The sequence below is a fragment of the Ursus americanus genome, chromosome 19 (assembly GCF_024610735.1).
Source record: "Ursus americanus isolate L20-20 chromosome 19, mUrsAme1.1.p, whole genome shotgun sequence".
Classification (NCBI taxonomy): domain Eukaryota; kingdom Metazoa; phylum Chordata; class Mammalia; order Carnivora; family Ursidae; genus Ursus; species Ursus americanus.
The window spans coordinates 20,577,017-20,594,186 of NC_142145.1; the positions used below are offsets into that span (position 1 = coordinate 20,577,017).

The 17,170-nt window shown below is 39.6% G+C and overlaps 1 protein-coding gene across 7 annotated transcripts in view; it reads left to right on the forward strand.

The window, feature by feature from the left end:
- Positions 1–17,170, forward strand: part of LOC123787403 (uncharacterized) — a 426,574-nt gene that overhangs the window by 376,952 nt on the left and 32,452 nt on the right. The window lies entirely within an intron of this gene.

Here is a 17,170-nt window from a genome sequence, read left to right on the forward strand (position 1 = left end):
CAGTCTCATCTGGCCACTTAATATGTCTTGGGTCTGACGCTTCAAGAGTCTTCGGTGTGTATAAAAAAATTGATACATCTTGATTCAGCTGATGGAGCATAAGATTGCTCTTACGGATATATTGCAAGTTTTCAAAGAAAAATTTATGGGACTTCAACAGAATGGAAGACACTATAAATTTTACACAATGAATGAAACATGTTTTCTCAGCTCTTTTCATTCGGTAGGAAATTATGTATCACCCATTTCAGATGGAGCCCTCACTTCACGCATCTATTTGATAGCTGGTTTCATTTAGCTAGTGGGGAAGGGAGAGGGAGAGCAGAAACTCCACTCATTTGTTCGTCTTTTGGAAGAAAATCTGAGCCACTTACAAAAAGCAATTTAGTACCTTTTTTTTTCCTTTATATGAGGTTTTGACTTATGACTTCAAGTAAGTACCCCTTCAGAACCCAGCAATTCACAGGGACTTATCCTAGGGCACTTTCTGATTGCCATCTACTTAGAGTAAATAAGTGGACACTTCTAGGAAATCTATTTCCTTTCAGTGCTGTAAGATTCACACCGTATTATGAGATAAAGAGGAATATTGTGGGAAATATAAACTACAATGACAACGAAGAATTGCTCAATTTAGTAGAGAAGAAAGAGCCTTCTTCAAAAATGTAAAAGTAGACAATATATTGTTCCAGGGTGGTTTCAGTTTCATTTATATGCAGCTTTCAAATGGAATTATTTCAAAAAGAATTAAAACATGAGGCTCTTCTCTCATATCTTGAATTAGCTGGTTCTGAATTTTTTTCCTGCAGGAATTTTTCTTATTTAATCCTGCCTGACCTGTCTCACTTTCATGCTGATGATACCGGTTGAGATACGATCATTGGCTCCTGTTGGGGCCCTGCTGAATGAATTACTTGCTTTCCAAGGATTTTGGCCTAATTTCCTCCACTAGATTGGTAGCTCTTTGAAGATCAGTGTGCTGTTTTCTGATTGTCACTAATCTGTTTGGCCCCTCTTTACATGCTGAAGAATTCAGAAAATGTTAGGGCATGATCACCTGGATTGTCTTTACGGGCAGCCTTTGGCTTGTTGTGCACATTCAGCGCTGCTTCCAAGTGGCTACTACTCAGTCCTCATTGTCTTTCACCCCGATTTCTGTTCATGGTGGTGGAGCATGTCCCCTTGGTTACAGGCAATACTGCTTGGCCAATTGACATTTTCTTCAACGAATGCCTTTGTATTATCAAATGAGGAAATTTGGTCTTTGTGAAATGTCAAGAGCATCTTAGGATCATGGTCCATGAATCGGAGAAGCAGCACTGTCTGCTTCTGGGTGGTGTTCTGGGTGGTATTGCTACCACCAGCAGGTAACAGTGCGAAGCATTGCGTCGTAAAAATGGAACAACCTTATGTACATGCTGGGTGGGTCCCCAAAGATTAAAAAGAAAACGACCTGAAAAGTAGCTTCCTTAAGGTATATTCTGCACTTGATACCAGCTTCTTTCTTATTTAGATAAGGCATTTTCGTTTGGGGGAATTTAATAGGGAAATGATCAGTTGCTACTCTTTCTTCGGGGAAATGTCTTCAGGATTGATGTGGGAATTTTGATTTGGGTGTGGGAATTTGAAATGCTCAGGAGGAAAGCAAAGCTCTTATAGAACAGTGACTACTAATTAGGTGACATGAGGATCTAGAAATGAGATGGGTTACAAGTGGCTGAAGGTATTTGCCCTATTCTCTTCCCTTTTTTGCTTATTGGATTTATTTACTGTGATCATTAATTTTATGTGTCAAACTGACTGGGACGCAGGGTGCCCAGATGGTTGGTTATTATTTCTGGGTGTCTCTTGGAGGCTGTTTCCAGGTGAAATTAGCATTTGAATCAGTAGATTGAATAAAGCAAATTGCCCTCCCCAGTGTGGGTGCACATCATCTAATCCCCTGAGAGTATGAATTGAACACAAAGGTGGAGGAAGGATTGGTTCTTTGCCTGACTAGTTGAGCTAGGGCATTGATTTTCTCTTGTTCTTGGTGCTGCGGGTTCTCAAGCCTTCAGACTCAGACTGGAATCTATATCATGGGCTCTCTGGCTCTCAGGTCTTCTTAATATACCACCCGCTTTCCTAGGTTGCTATTTTGTAGACAGTAGAGTGTGGGACTTGAAAAGCTCCATAACCACAGGAGCCAAATCAGTGTGTGTGTGTGTGTGTGTGTGGTGTATTCTATCAGTTGTGTTGTACTCCAATGGCAAATATAAGACAATGCTCATCTTCCTTCAAAATTTAGAAATCAAGAGTGTTTTTTAATTATCAGTTCTTGTGATATAAATATAAAATATGCTTAAGCCAGAAAGAATATATTGGAGCAGAATCATTTTCAAGGACATAATGAATGAAATAAGGACTCGAATGAATACTTGACTGGGAATTGGGATAAACTATGATATACTTCTGACTCTGTTTCTAACTAGAGGTGTAAATGTGGTGATGTCTCCTCCTCTTATCTGGATTTTAGATAGCTTATCTTCAGATGAGGAGGTTGGACTGTATCAGTCATTCTCAAGTTGGGGCAGTTTTGCTCTCAGGGGACTATTGGCAATGTCTGCAGACACTTTGGTTGTCACAAGTGAGAGTGATGCTGATGTTACCAGATGATCTATCATAGTTGCTAAATCAGGAAACAAACAGGTGAGCCCTGGTGCTTTCGTGGCCAACTGCTCCATCCTGGAGAATCCCAAGGGCACTGAACAAATCCAGAGCACGCTCCAGGCTGGGTTGGCTAGCTCTGTTGCCAAACAAACTTGGATAAACTTGTTGCAAGAGAAGCCAGTAACTCAAGAGATGAGGGTTTGGAAAAGAGAAAGGGAGAAATTTATTTTGGGTGTTGGCAGCTGGGGGAGGTGGAAGGCTCAAGCCATCACAACCACCTTTTCTGGCTGTGAGATGGACAACTAGAGTTGTATAGAGAGAGGTTGGGGAAGAGAGGAGGCAGGGAATATGTGATCATGGGTACGGTATGTGTTCAGCCCAAGATCATGGGCAGGGAAGGGGATGCGTGTGGTGTAGTCTTCTGGGTATTCCATTGCTATTAGTGTTTTTCTGGTCTGGCAGTTGGAATGTTCCAGTCATTGTCAATGTCTCAAGAAGGTGCAATAAGAAATAACTATTCGGGTCTATCGTTGAGCAAGAGGGCTTGCTGGCATCTCATGGGTAAAGCCTAGAGATGCTGAGAAATATTGTACAGTGCACAAGGCAGCTTCCCACAACACGGAATTATACAGCTCCAAATGGCAATAGCGTTAAGGTTGAAAACCCCCAGTTTAGATTCTTTCTCTTGCAGTCCTAATCTTTATGAATCTATCACTCTGCTCTGAGTGTATTAAAGTATTTGAACTTTGAAGGTTTTTTTTTTAAAGTAAAATTTTAGAGCAAATTATGATGCATAATTAATATGAAAGAAAGTTTTACTAGTAAGAAATATAGTCTCAATTATGAAATATTCCCCTGGATTTATTAATTTTTTTTTAAAGATTTTATTTATTTATTTGACAGAGAGAGACAGCCAGCGAGAGAGGGAACACAAGCAGGGGGAGTGGGAGAGGAAGAAGCAGGCTCTTAGTGGAGGAGCCTGATGTGGGGCTCGAACCCAGAATGCTGGGATCACGCCCTGAGCCGAAGGCAGATGCTTAACCACTGCGCTACCCAGGCGCCCCTGGATTTGTTAATTTAAAGGACAGTTTCAATACCAGCCACCTTCTCCCAAGAAATATCTTCTTTCATGGATCTCTATACACACAACTTTTTAGTAAAACTATGTTGAGGAGGGGACTGAATTCTCCCTGTCTTAAAGCTATTTTTGTATTTGTTATTGGTGGCAAAGCCTGTCAGAGAAAAGTTGAAGAGGAGTAGAGAGAGGCTCAAAATGACTAACGGTCTGAAAAATCCCCTTGCTTGAAAATCTTTTCCACACTGCCTCTAATTAAGATATCCAGTTTGATTAGCAAGCTCTTCCTTGGAAATACAGATGATGCTTGAGAATGAACAAACATCACTCTCTGTTAGTATGAATCTCCTTGATCAGAACGATGCCTAAGGACTCAGAGTTTTGTTTGGAAATAAGGAAATGAAGATGTGGTGCCTGCACGGGTGAGGCTGTTTGGAGAATGTGACTCTCTGGTGGACAGGAAAGAGAAGGGATTGGGATAGAGGGTGATGGGAGGAGGGAGAATGGAAGAACACTTGGTCTTTGCATTTCTGCTTTTGGGAATCACCCACTAGGGAGTGAGTGCCTTAGGAAAGACAAAGAGGACGAAACCCCCAAATTCTCTGTTTGGACATCCCTTCTTCACAGAAATTTCTCTAGTTGTTTCCACCAAATGTTCCAGACAAGAAAACGGGAAAGAAAGGTACTGTGAATTCTTCATTTATTTCCTTTACTTTTTTTGTTTTTAGTAGTAGTAGATTTTCATTCTCAGAGGGCCTTTGAAAAGGTTATCCAGGAATGCAGGAGGTTTATATTTGAATTTATGTAACAATCAAATGTGGCTCACCTGTCCTTCGGTCTGCTTAGTGAGTCTCCCGACCTCCTTGAGCTTATGGGTCATTAGCCTCAGCCCATGGGAGTATGGGAGTACTGTTTCCACCTCCAGGATTCACCTATGAATATGTATTTTTTTAAGCTATAATATTAATATTAATGATTTTATATATTATGCGTAATTTATAATTATTGATAGTGTTGTAGTTATTATAATTATATATATATAATTATATACACATATATACTTTAACAGGTAAAATTCTGATCAGAATGAGGTCAAGTGGGTAATGCTTTGATTTCCTGGAACAGATCTACTGGTCCCCAGCTAGTAGAATGAGCTAGCCTCCCATTTCAACAGTTTATAGTTTCTGTCCTCCACAAAGGCACATCCTCTATTCTGTCAGGCAGTAGATATACTTCTGAACTCCTGTCCTTTTTGAAACTTACACTAAGGTCAATGACCTATGGGCTTTCAGTTTCCTTTCTATGACATCTAGAGTCTATTCAATAGGCAAAATTAAAAGAAATTAGGGCATGAGTTAAAATTGTTGAATTTCAGATATTAAGAATGGATAGTTGACATATAACAGGCTTTTCAAGGCTCCTATTGATGACTTTTTGTTCCTAAATTTAGCTAACCCGAAAGTCTTTCTTTTCCCTTTCTGTTCCTGAGACTTCTAGCTCTGTAGCCCGTAGAAAATACAGATCTGTTATACCTAATCTGAAACCTCAGAGCCTGATGTTTTTCAGAATTCATTTTTTTGAAAGAAAATACAATGAATAGAAGGAACCCAGAGGATTTTTAGGGCAGTGAAACTACTCTGCATGATACGTTCATGGTGGACACCTGTCATTATATGTTTGTCCAAAGAAACAGAATGTACACCACCAGGAGGGAACCCTAATGCAACTATGGACTTTGGGCAATAATGATGTGTCAGTGCAAGTTCATTGATTGTAGCAGATGTACCACTTGTGCTGGTTGTTGATAACAGGGGAGGCTACCTGTGTGAAGGGACAGGGAATATGTGGAAAATCTCTACCTTCTTCTCAATCTTGCCATGAACCTAAAACTACTCTAAAAAATAAAGTCTATTGTTTAAAAAAGTAACACAATATATAAGCCGTATATATTATAAAATCACTAGTAGAGTCTGAAGCAATACCCAGTAACCAAAATAATATCTTCACAGTGAAAATTATGCTCATTTACCCTAAGTGGGATAAACATAGTATCTGAATATATATATAGCCTCAACTCAATTCAGGTCAGATTTTGCCTCCAAATGAGTTTGCATCAAACTTGCAAAAAAAATAATTGTTTTTCTGAGATCTTTGATTTTGAAGTTATGGGTAAGACCATTCTCCATGCACTCCTCCATTCATATTGGCCTCAGATAATCAGCCCATTCTTACTAGCAGCTGCCCAGGCTCCCTTATTTGGTGACAAGACTCACAACTGCCATCTTGGGAGAGTCATCCCACATAACAGCTCGCCTATGCCAGTGTTCCCCATGGCCCTGTCCCCTGGGGTATACAGAGCTGCAGATGGTGCCAGGCAGGTGTAACAGGAGAGGTTGATTTTCCCCTATCTAGGCCCTCTCTATTATAAGTCATCATAAAGCTGCCACTGGATTTTGGAGACAGGAGTTCACTGCTACTCTTCCTCTGTCTCTGCTCTCAGATAAGGGCAGCTTTTCCCACACGTTTCTGGGTAAGTAAATGTGCTTTCCTCTTCGGCAGTCCTGAACTTGCCAAAAAGATAAAAGTCACAGTTGAGTTTTGGCGGATCATCAAATAACCCAGAAAGTAAAATGCCAGCTTCCCGTGTTTTTAAAGTCTTACTTCCCCGCTCTGATCTATTTCTTGTAAAAGTGAATGCCTACAAGTGGCCCTTCTTTTATGAACTAGTTAGCTTGTTCCACTAAAAATCAGTTTTTAAAATGTAAACATACCTGAGAAGTGTGCTACTCACATTAATCCCTCAGTGATTTTTAAAAAAATGAGTCTCAATTTAACATTTATGATCATTGTAGAGGAAAAATTTTAGACTGGAAATCCAAAGGCAGGTCTGATTTCTAGTCCAATTTCTGGTAGTAATTATCCATTTCACCTGGGACAGCTGTCTCTGATTCCTCATGCATAAAATGAGGCTGTTGAATGCAAGGCCATTTCTAGAGTTTGTGTCCATAACCTGGGTTCTTCTTCAGAAGGTCTGTGAAACCATTGTTAAGTAAAAGTGTGTGTGTGTGTGTGTGTGTGTGTACGCACGTGCTTGTGCTTGCTCATGCATATGAGCCTTGGGCGAAGACAGCATAGCTTTCATGAAATTCTAAAACGGATGCATTCATTTTGCCTTAAAACTTTTATGATTTGATAAGTATAAATTTTCATATATCAGATTTGCTTAAAACAAGTTATACTTGCAAATATATGGCAGCCTTAGGTGGACATTTATTAAGTCAGTAGGGCCCCAGAAAGAAATAGGTGGCGTACTCAGAGAAGTTTGAGGAATATTTAACAAGGAAGTATTTACAAATGTACAGATAGAGTCGAGGAAAGCAAAACGAATAATACAACACCCAGGGAGGAGTAATGGGGGAGGAGTCATTACCACTTCTAGGCCTGAATGAGCAAGGGGAGAAATCCATTACTACAATCCCAAGGAGAAAGTCATGACCTTGAAAGGAGCAGTGACTTTTGGTCCAGGGTTGCAGCTGTTCTTATGCACCCCTAGAAAGAGAACTGGGAAAATAAATGCTTCAACCATCATTTTCTCCATCCCTGTGATTTTTTCCCCATTTTTCTGCAATAGCCAAATTCAAATGTAAAACAGAGGTAAAGGAATCCATTGACATAGGTGAGCATCCCCAGACAGAGGAGAATGGATCTAGACAGGCAAGTAGAGGCTACCCAGCCAAGCAATGCAGGGTAGATTAGGTGGAAGCAGCTAAAGCCTGGAAACAGAATGAGTCTTGTCCCTGCTCTGTGACCCAGACCTTGCACGTGGTTCTGTTTCTTCATCTGTCATCTAAGGTGATGACACGAATGTACTTTGGAGAGTTATTTTCAGAAATGACCAATAAAAATGAATATAACACATTGTACAGATATAAAGTGCCATATGGATGCTCAGAATTTGTGGTTAGAGGCTTTAAATCCCATAGGAGGCATGCCAAAAGGAGGGGTAGCATGTGCCCCGGTCGCTCCATCTGGGACTGAGCCAGCTGTGGAGAAGGACACATTGGCAGCTTCATGGACATCTCTGCAGGGTGAGATATGTCCTTTATATAGCTCAGTCAATACATAATACATACTAGAACAATTATTGGATTCAACGACAATATCAAAGGTGGGTCAAATCAGCTATTTACTTCTCCCAGCTTAAAAACTTCCATTTTTAACTAATTGATGGTATGTGGTACTGGTTAGTGATTGCCAAGCCAAAATACAGATTTCTGGGCCCCCAGCCCTGGAGATTCTGACTCTGCTTGTGAGGCATAGACCCTGGTAGCTCTACAACAACATGGTTGCCCGGGTGATTTTTATGAGACGGTTGGTTCAGGGACACATGATGCAGACAAACATGGGAGGCCTGACTGTGTCCATTCCTTTGTCACAAAAAGGAATGATTGGGAAAGAAGAAGGAAGAAGCAGGGAGTTAATTTATTCCATATTAAGATAGCTTGACTTCCTAATCCAGACTATTGGCAGGGTCAGGAGATGCTGTGTGTAATTTGAAGGCACTAAAAGACTGCTCGGAAATGCGTGTCTCACTGCTCACCCAAAAAATCTCACATGACTCATTTGTTCTGCATTAGGCCATGAAAGCCTCATGTTCAAATGCAGTCATTATCTACGAGCCAACATGGCAGATTGGAAAGGTCATTGGACTGGGAGTCAGAAAACCTGGTTCTGTGATTTATTGTATTTCTCACCTCTTGTTATCCATCTCTGAGACTCCTGGAGCCTCAGGTTGCTTCTTTATAAAAAGGAAACAGATGAGATTAGTGGCTTTCTGGGGTATTTACTTATTAGTGGAACTCTTTTTGTCAAATTAAAGTTTGTGAAAGGCCACAATATGTCAAATAAGGAAAAGTTGAGTCATTTTAATGAGAAAGAGGGCAGAAGACTTAGGAGGAAGGCTGTTCTGCTTTTTCTCTTGCCCTCCCCCCATTGTTTCCATTGTGATGCTTCCCCAGAACTTTAGGATTCTACCACCTGCATTTAGAAAATCACTGCAAAAAAATGATACCTAGACTCTCTTCATGTCTAAAAAATTTTACTCCATTTGGATACATATTAAACTATTAATAACAATTATATTTTGAATCATCAATTCAAAGCAGTTTCTCAGAAGACTTAATTATCAAAAAATATCCAGAGAAACTAGAACATTTAATAAGTGTATTTTTTTTTAATGATAAATGTTCTTCTTCTTTTTTTTTTTTTAATGATTTTTTATTATATTATGTTAGCCACCATACAGTACATCCCCGGTTTCCGATGTAAGGCTCGATGATTCATTAGTTGTGTATAACACCCAGTGCGCCATGCAATACGTGCCCTCCTTACTACCCATCACCAGTCTATCCCATTCCCCCACCCCCCTCCCCTCTGAAGTCCTCAGTTTGTTTCTCATAGTCCATAGTCTCTCATGCTTCATTCCCCCTTCTGATTACCCCCCCCTTTCTTTATCCCTTTCTTCCCCTACTGATCATCCTAGTTCTTATGTTCCATAGATGAGAGAAATCATATGATAGTTGTCTTTCTCTGCTTGACTTATTTCACTTAGCATTATCTCCTCCAGTGCTGTCCATGTTGTAGCAAATGTTGAGAACTCGTTCTTTCTGATAGCTGAGTAATATTCCATTGTATATATGGACCACAACTTCTTAATCCAGTCATCTGTTGAAGGGCATCTCGGCTCCTTCCACGATTTAGCTATTGTGGACATTGCTGCTATGAACATTGGGGTGCATATGGCCCTTCTCTTCACTACGTCTGTATCTTTGGGGTAAATACCCAGTAGTGCAATGGCTGGATCATAGGGTAGCTCAATTTTTAACTTTTTAAGGGACCTCCACACTGTTTTCCAGAGTGGCTGTACCAACTTGCATTCCCACCAACAATGTAGGAGGGATCCCCTTTCTCCACATCCTCTCCAACAATTGTTGTTTCTTGCCTTGTCTATTTTTGCCATTCTAACTGGCGTAAGGTGGTATCTCAGTGTGGTTTTGATTTGAATTTCCTTGATGGCTAATGATTTTGAACATTTTTTCATGTGTCTGTTAGCCATTTGTATGTCTTCATTGGAAAAGTGTCTGTTCATATCTTCTGCCCATTTTTTGATTTGTTTATTTGTTTCTCGTGTATTGAGTTTGAGAAGTTCTTTGTAGATCTTGAATACCAGTCCTTTATCTGTAGTGTCATTTGCAAATATATTCTCCCATTCCGTGGGCTGCCTCTTAGTTTTTCTGACTGTTTCCTTGGCTGTGCAGAAACTTTTAATCTTGATGAAGTCCCATAAATTCATTTTATCTTTTGTTTCTCTTGCCTTTGGGGATGTGTCATGAAAAAGGTTGCTTTGGCCGATGTCGTAGAGGTTGTTGCCTATGTTCTCCTCTAGAATTTTGATAGATTCCTGTCTCACATTGAGGTCTTTCATCCATTTGGAGTTTATTTTTGTGTATGGTGTGAGATAGTGGTCAAGTTTCATTCTTTTGCATGTAGCTGTCCAATTTTCCCAGCACCATTTATTGAAGAGACTGTCTTTTTCCCACCGGATGTTTTTTCCTGCTTTATCAAATATTAGTTGCCCAAAGAGCCGAGGGTCCATTTCTGGGCTCTCTATTCTGTTCCATTGGTCTATGTGTCTGTTTTTGTGCCAGTACCATGCTGTCTTTTAATAAGTGTATTTTTTAATGAAGCACGGAAATTTGGAAAGGAGAGCCAGGCTCTAAAGAGAAGGACCTGAACAGGGAGCTGGATGGAAGGGGCTGACACATCCTGGAAAGGGTGAACTATGAGGGCAGTGGGCTCTTTGTCAGGAGGAAGGAATTCTAAGGGGAAACGGGAACAAAATACTATGATAATAACACCATCAATTATATAATTTTATGGATTCCTAAAATATTCATATCCTTTTCTCTTTTATCTTCTAGTAAATCCTCAGTACAAGCAGGGTTGGTTGAACCTGTCTATCCTCCCTATCAGGGTTTCTCTGTCTTAGGACAGTAGAGATGTTGGGCGAGATACTTCTTGCTTGTAGGGACTGTCCTGTTCATTGTAGGATGTATAGGCGCATCCCTAGTCTCCATCCTCTAGATGCCAGTAGTAACTTCTCTCCAAAGTTGGGACAACCAAGAATGTCTCTAAACATTGCTAGTGTCCCCTGTGGGGGCAAACCACTCCCAAATGAAAACCAGTGCTCTACATAAAATAATTGAGATGCAGAGAAACCATGAGACAGGACTGCAGTGGCATAGCTGTTGAGTTAGGACATTAGTTCCCAACCTGGGTTCTTTACCTGTGCAATGTTGTTTGAAAAGGATCATTTCTTTCTTTCTTTTTTTTTTTTAAGATTTTATTTATTTATGTGACAGAGAGACAGCCAGCGAGAGAGGGAACACAGCAGGGGAGTGGAGAGGAAGAAGCAGGCTCCCAGTGGAGGAGCCCGATGTGGGACTCGATCCTGAAACGCCGGGATCACGCCCTGAGCTGGAGGCAGATGCTTAACGACTGCGCTACCCAGGCGCCCCAGATCATTTCTTTTCTTTATATTTTGCTTAATAAAAATACCTGATCCTGGCAACAATTATATCTCCCAACCTTCCATACCTCTTCCAGAAAATACACTTCTAAGACCTGTTTTTTTGTCCTAAAAAGGCAAAATTTGAGGGCAAATTTAGCGCAAGGATAAATCAGGCATGTACAAACCTAGTACTCCTAGCTTGAAAGAATATTTGCTTTAGAATTGAGCCCAGGGCTTTTGGGGGAATGCTGGTTTTGACAGTTGATATGTTTATAAAAGACATCCTTTGGACCATTATTAATTCAGCTGTCTGTAAGACTTGGTGCCTCCTGTGTGTTCCCTCTTTAATATTTTCTGTTGAATCTTTAATAGCCATTTAGAGAAATTAGCCATTAGTTTCAAAAAGCTCATCATGGTAATGAATTTCTATACCCAGAAACTGATATCATGGTCTATCATTTTGAATCTTGATTCGACTGGTATTAGAAAAGGAATTTATTGCTTTGAAGAGTTATACGATCAATACACTTGGAATAATGTGTTGGGTAACCATGCCAACACAGCTTACATACAAGGCTGGAGGGCAAAGTGGTTTTAAAATAATTGACGGAAAGATAATTAAGTCTAGTTGTGACAAGACATAAGATAAATGATGGAATTTGAAGCCCTCTGGTATTCCTTTTAGCCGAAGAAAAAATAAGGTCAGATAGCAAACATTAAATCTAATAAACGATTCTCTAAATAAGGTTTCCAGAGTATGTCCCTAAGAGGTGAATTTTCCCTTATTTTATGTTTCCCCTTTCATATTTGGGCTTATTTCATTTAATCTCTTCTCAAGGACTGCAAGGAACTCATTTGTTTCCTGCTTAAGAGTACAAAATGGAGGGTGCCTGGGTGGCTCAGTTGGTTAAGCATCTGCCTTCAGCTCAGGTTCTGATCCCAGGGTCCTGGGATCGAGTCCCACGTTGGGCTCCCTGCTCAGCAAGGGAGTCTGCTTCTCACTCTCCCTCCCTCTCCGCTTGTGCGTGCGCTTTCTTTCATAAATAAATAAAAACTTAAAAAAAAAGAGTACAAAATAGATAAACATGCAGGGAAGTCAAGGCAAGTAGGGTAAAAAGTGGTAAAATTGTGATATTGTTGAGTTCTTCATTGGTGGACCTTCCTCCTGTTCAGCACCACTCTCCTTTCTCAATCTATCTGTATTTAAGATACTCTTAAGTTGATACCAACCACTCCCAGCAAAAAAAGTCTCCAGAATGCTTTCCTAGATTGTACCCTATGCCAACACTTCAAACTGAGGTATTAAGGTATTCCTGTCTCTCAGAGTGCATGAAAATTCTCTTAGAGGTACCCTGGTATGAATAATATTAAGTGAATCAGTTTCCAGAATTTTAGTTTTCATATGATTTGCCCAGAGTATCTACAACTGGAATGTGAATTCTTCTCCACATTCCATATTACTTTCCCCCTTTCATTTCACGCATCCAGAGTCTTACTATGGTCCATTGCCAAAAAAACAAAACAAAACAAAACAAACACCAGGGGCACCTGGGTGGCTCAGTTGGTTAAGCATCTGCTCTCAGCTCCAGTCATGATCCCAGGACCCTGGGATGGAGCTCTGCGTTATGCTTCCTGCTCAGCAGGGACTCTGCTTCTCCCTCTCCCTCTGCCCTTCCCCAGCCCATGCTCTCTCTCTCAAAAAATAAATAAAATTTTAAAAAGACCACTTAAAAGGATAATTTAAAATCCCCTCTAATCAAGAGATCATAATCTCCACTTCCACCCATATCATTAAGAAATGCATTTTCCATTCTGTTTTTAGGTTAAAAAGTGTTTTGCATTTATTTGTTTTGAATAATTGTATAATAACAATAATTATAATAAACCTCAATCCAAATGAATTTTTTATGACATCCTAGAACCTTAGTTTCACAGGAAAAAAAAAGATATATATATATTTGGTTGTTCTTGCAAAGAAATATATTATAGATGCCCAATAACACTTTCAAATATAAACATTATATTAGAATGGCATTTTGTGGAGGAAGTAAAATGAAAATATGATTTTGAAGTGTACAAATAAAATATAAAATTGTTCATGCATTGACTTAAAATGGTTGATGGTGAGTGTCCAATTGCTATGCTATTTACATCCTATTGAATACATTTAAGGAAGTGATACAATTACTTCAAAGCATTAATACTTACAATATGGTGGAAGTTACATCCTCAAGATGATGTATAGGAACAAAATGTTTCAAGATTATTACTGAATGCCATGGACCACTTCTCCTTGCAAAGCCTGCTTATCTTGTGATCTCATGCTGCATGAGATAGACAACTGTTTTTTTTTTTTTAAAAGATTTTATTTATTTATTCGACAGAGACAGAGACAGCCAGCGAGAGAGGGAACTCAAGCAGGGGGAGTGGGAGAGGAAGAAGCAGGCTTATAGCGGAGGAGCCCGATGTGGGGCTCGATCCCATAACACCGGGATCACGCCCTGAGCCGAAGGCAAACGCTTAACCTAGACAACTGTTTTCTTAATTAATGTCAACTAAAATACTAATTATAGGCGAAATGTAACATACGTTTGCCTTGTAATAGTGCTTTAACCTGAACCTTTGATATCTTATGACACTTTTTCTCTGGTAGGAAGGGTGGGGATTTTGTTACTCTTCACACCGTGTATAATCAGTTTGCTACACTGCCAAACCTTGAAATTTTCTGTGAAGAATCAAATAACTCTTCAGCAAATGTGTTTACCCTAATTTTTACTTTTAATTTTAGGTGCTAATTTTTTAACTTTAAAGTATTACATTTGTTTTAATTTTTAGAATTTCCAATATCTGTAGACTGCATTACTTGATCGAAGTAAGGTAAAAAGACATCCTCCAATACTGTGTTTTCCGTTTCTTCAATTCTTGAAGGAACTGTACGATTAACAGGACTTCTACAGCAGAGTAAAGACAGTGGGAGATTATGAATTAAAATGTTTTTGGGAAATGTACAGTGAATTTCAGTTGTCCGACATCTGTATCGGCAACATGGAAGACATTGATCCTATTCAAACATAACTGGTGGTCTTAAGTTATTTCTCAACTGTAGCCAGGGCTTTATTTATTTAATAACATATTCAAGTAACTCATATAATGAAGACGGCAATAAACGTTTTTTCTGGGGTGCCTGGTGGCTCAGCTGGTTAAGCATCTGCATTAGCTCAGGTCATGGTCCCAGGGTCCTGGGACCGAGTCCTGCGTCGGTTTCCTGCTCAGCGAGGAGCCTGCTTCTCCCTCTGCCTGCCGCTCCTTTGTTTGTGCTCTCTCTCTGACAAATAAATAAAATCTTAAAGAATACATTTTTCTCTTTTCAAGATGTTTTATCTCTGTGTAGAAAGGAATAGAAGAAAGGAATGTCTTTAATTTTATGTACAGCTGTACGTTTTCCCTCTTCTCTTTAATCCATGTCCCTAAACAATTAAGATGGCTACTATCTTTAAATCACATGCTTCTATGACTTCTCTAAAGATTTACTCTTGGGTATACCAGTGGTCCCCGACTTACAATGGTTCAATTTATGATTTTGCAACTTCACAATGGTGCAAAAGTGTTGTACATTCGGTAGAAACCATCCTTTGAATTTTGGATGTGCATCTTTTCCTGGGCTAGTGATACGCAGTGGGATCCTCTCCTGTGATGCTGGGCAGGGGCAGTGGCTGCAGCTCTGTCAGCCATGGGCAATAGGGTAAACAGTTGGTACACTGACAACCATCTGTACCCATACACCATCCTGTTCTTCACTTTCAGTGCAGTAGTCAATACATTGCATGAGACAGTCAATGCTTTACTATAAAACAGCCTTGGCGTTAGGTGATTTTGCCCTATGACAAGTTAATGTAAGCGCTCTGAGCTTGTTTAAGGTAGGGTAGGCTAAGCCGTGGTGTTTGGTAGGTTAAATGCATTAAATGCACTTTTAACTTACAATATTTTCAACTTATGATGGGTTTATCAGGGCATAACCCATGGTAAGTCACAGAAGATCTGCATATGAAATGTGGAATGAAGGACTTACACAAATAACCCAATAGACGCTGAGCCACTTAGAGAAAGGTGGCATCTTATAAATGTTTGTTCTCCTTGTGCTTCACTCAGTAGCGATATCATAGCAGGCAATAAACAAAATTGTGTTCAATTTCCTAAAGCAACATTTTCACTCCAGAACTAGTTTTAATATACTGAATACATGTCTACCAATATATGAACTACCCAAATAATTGATGAAAACTATCAGAATCATTCTTATAATTGCTCTAGGATCTCTTTCCTGTTTTATTATATGGCCTCACGCCTAAGTTCAAGATTATTGCAAATACAATTTACAGCTTCTTTAAAAAAATACTTAGTGACATGTACAGCTCAGCTGCCTAAATATATCCTGTTTATCCAAACTGAAAAACAATTCACAGTCAAGGACAATGGGAAATAATCAAGCTTTTAATCCTTATCATTTTCCCGGCACCATTTAAAATGAGGCTGTGGTTCCCAGAAACACAGAAGAAATATATATATTGCAATTATAATTATAAGCAATAATTTATATAAAGATACATATAAAGACATATACATATAAAGACATACATATATAAAGACCTATCTATCTATCTATCCATCTATCAAGATATGTATACCTTATATATGTCTAAGTCCTGCTTGTTCCTACTAGAGAAAACCATTCTCTACTCTGACCAAATCTAAACTGAGCTGGTTGGGAGAGGGGAGAAAGCACTGTAGAATGTTTGCACTCTACTGAGAAGAAAGATCTCCTTTGCACCTGCTTATTTTTTTAATAAGACCTTTGTTTGTCAAAACATATTTTCTTGAGTTGTCATAAATTATACTGTGTAACGGTTTTGGTCCCAAGTTCAATCTGTAAACAGTATGCTCACAGCTGGCAAATCTGTTACATTTTGCTTCTGGCTTGTACTGTTTCATTTTATTTAAGAATAACATCAGCTCAGAGCTGGCACTGGGGCACGGACTTAAGAAACTTGCTACATTTGAGTCCATAAACCCACCACCTGAACTTGCTAACTAGACGTGCTGAGTTCTGAGTTTTGCTCTATGCCTTGGGCATGTGTACACGCTCACACACACACACACACACACACACACACACACACACACTCTTTCTCTTTCTCTCAAATGGCCATATGGGTAGAGTTGGCTATTACAACTGAATGGTAGTCAATAACACTATAAAATCTGAGCTTGATTTATGTTCTCCTTATTTAAGGAAAGCACACTGCATTCTGTACAAAACTTACATTGTAAATCATAACTGCAGCCGCAACAACAAAAAAAATCTAAGGAAGTTTTCTTTTATTGAATGGGAGCCAAAGTTAAGAGGTGTGCAGGATGAGAGTTTCAGTCCTCAAAAACTGGCATCTGGAAACTCAAAACCATTTTCAGGATCCAGGATGAACCAATGTCCCGAAAAGAATGGGGTTGTGAGTTCTCAAATGACACCAAAAGTCAGACCCAGAAGTGAAGCAACTCTCCTCAGTGGCATCAAAAAGAAAACGTGCTGCTAAACCCCGTCACTCTGTTGATTTGGCAGAAAATCTCGGACTGGCTCTTCAGAGAGCAGCCACATCTCGGCCTCACACGTCACACATCCTGAACTGTGAAACTGCAAAGGGGATGAGCTCAGTCTAATCTGAAGGCATTGGGGGGCTAGCTGAGTACCAGATTTCCAAGCTTTTTCGGATTCTATTCAAACTAGGAAAAAAAAAAGAACAAATAAATGTCATTTATTAAACACCTACAAGTACGTGGCATTTCACCCCTGCTGTAGGGACTGTAAACAGGTTTGAAATGAC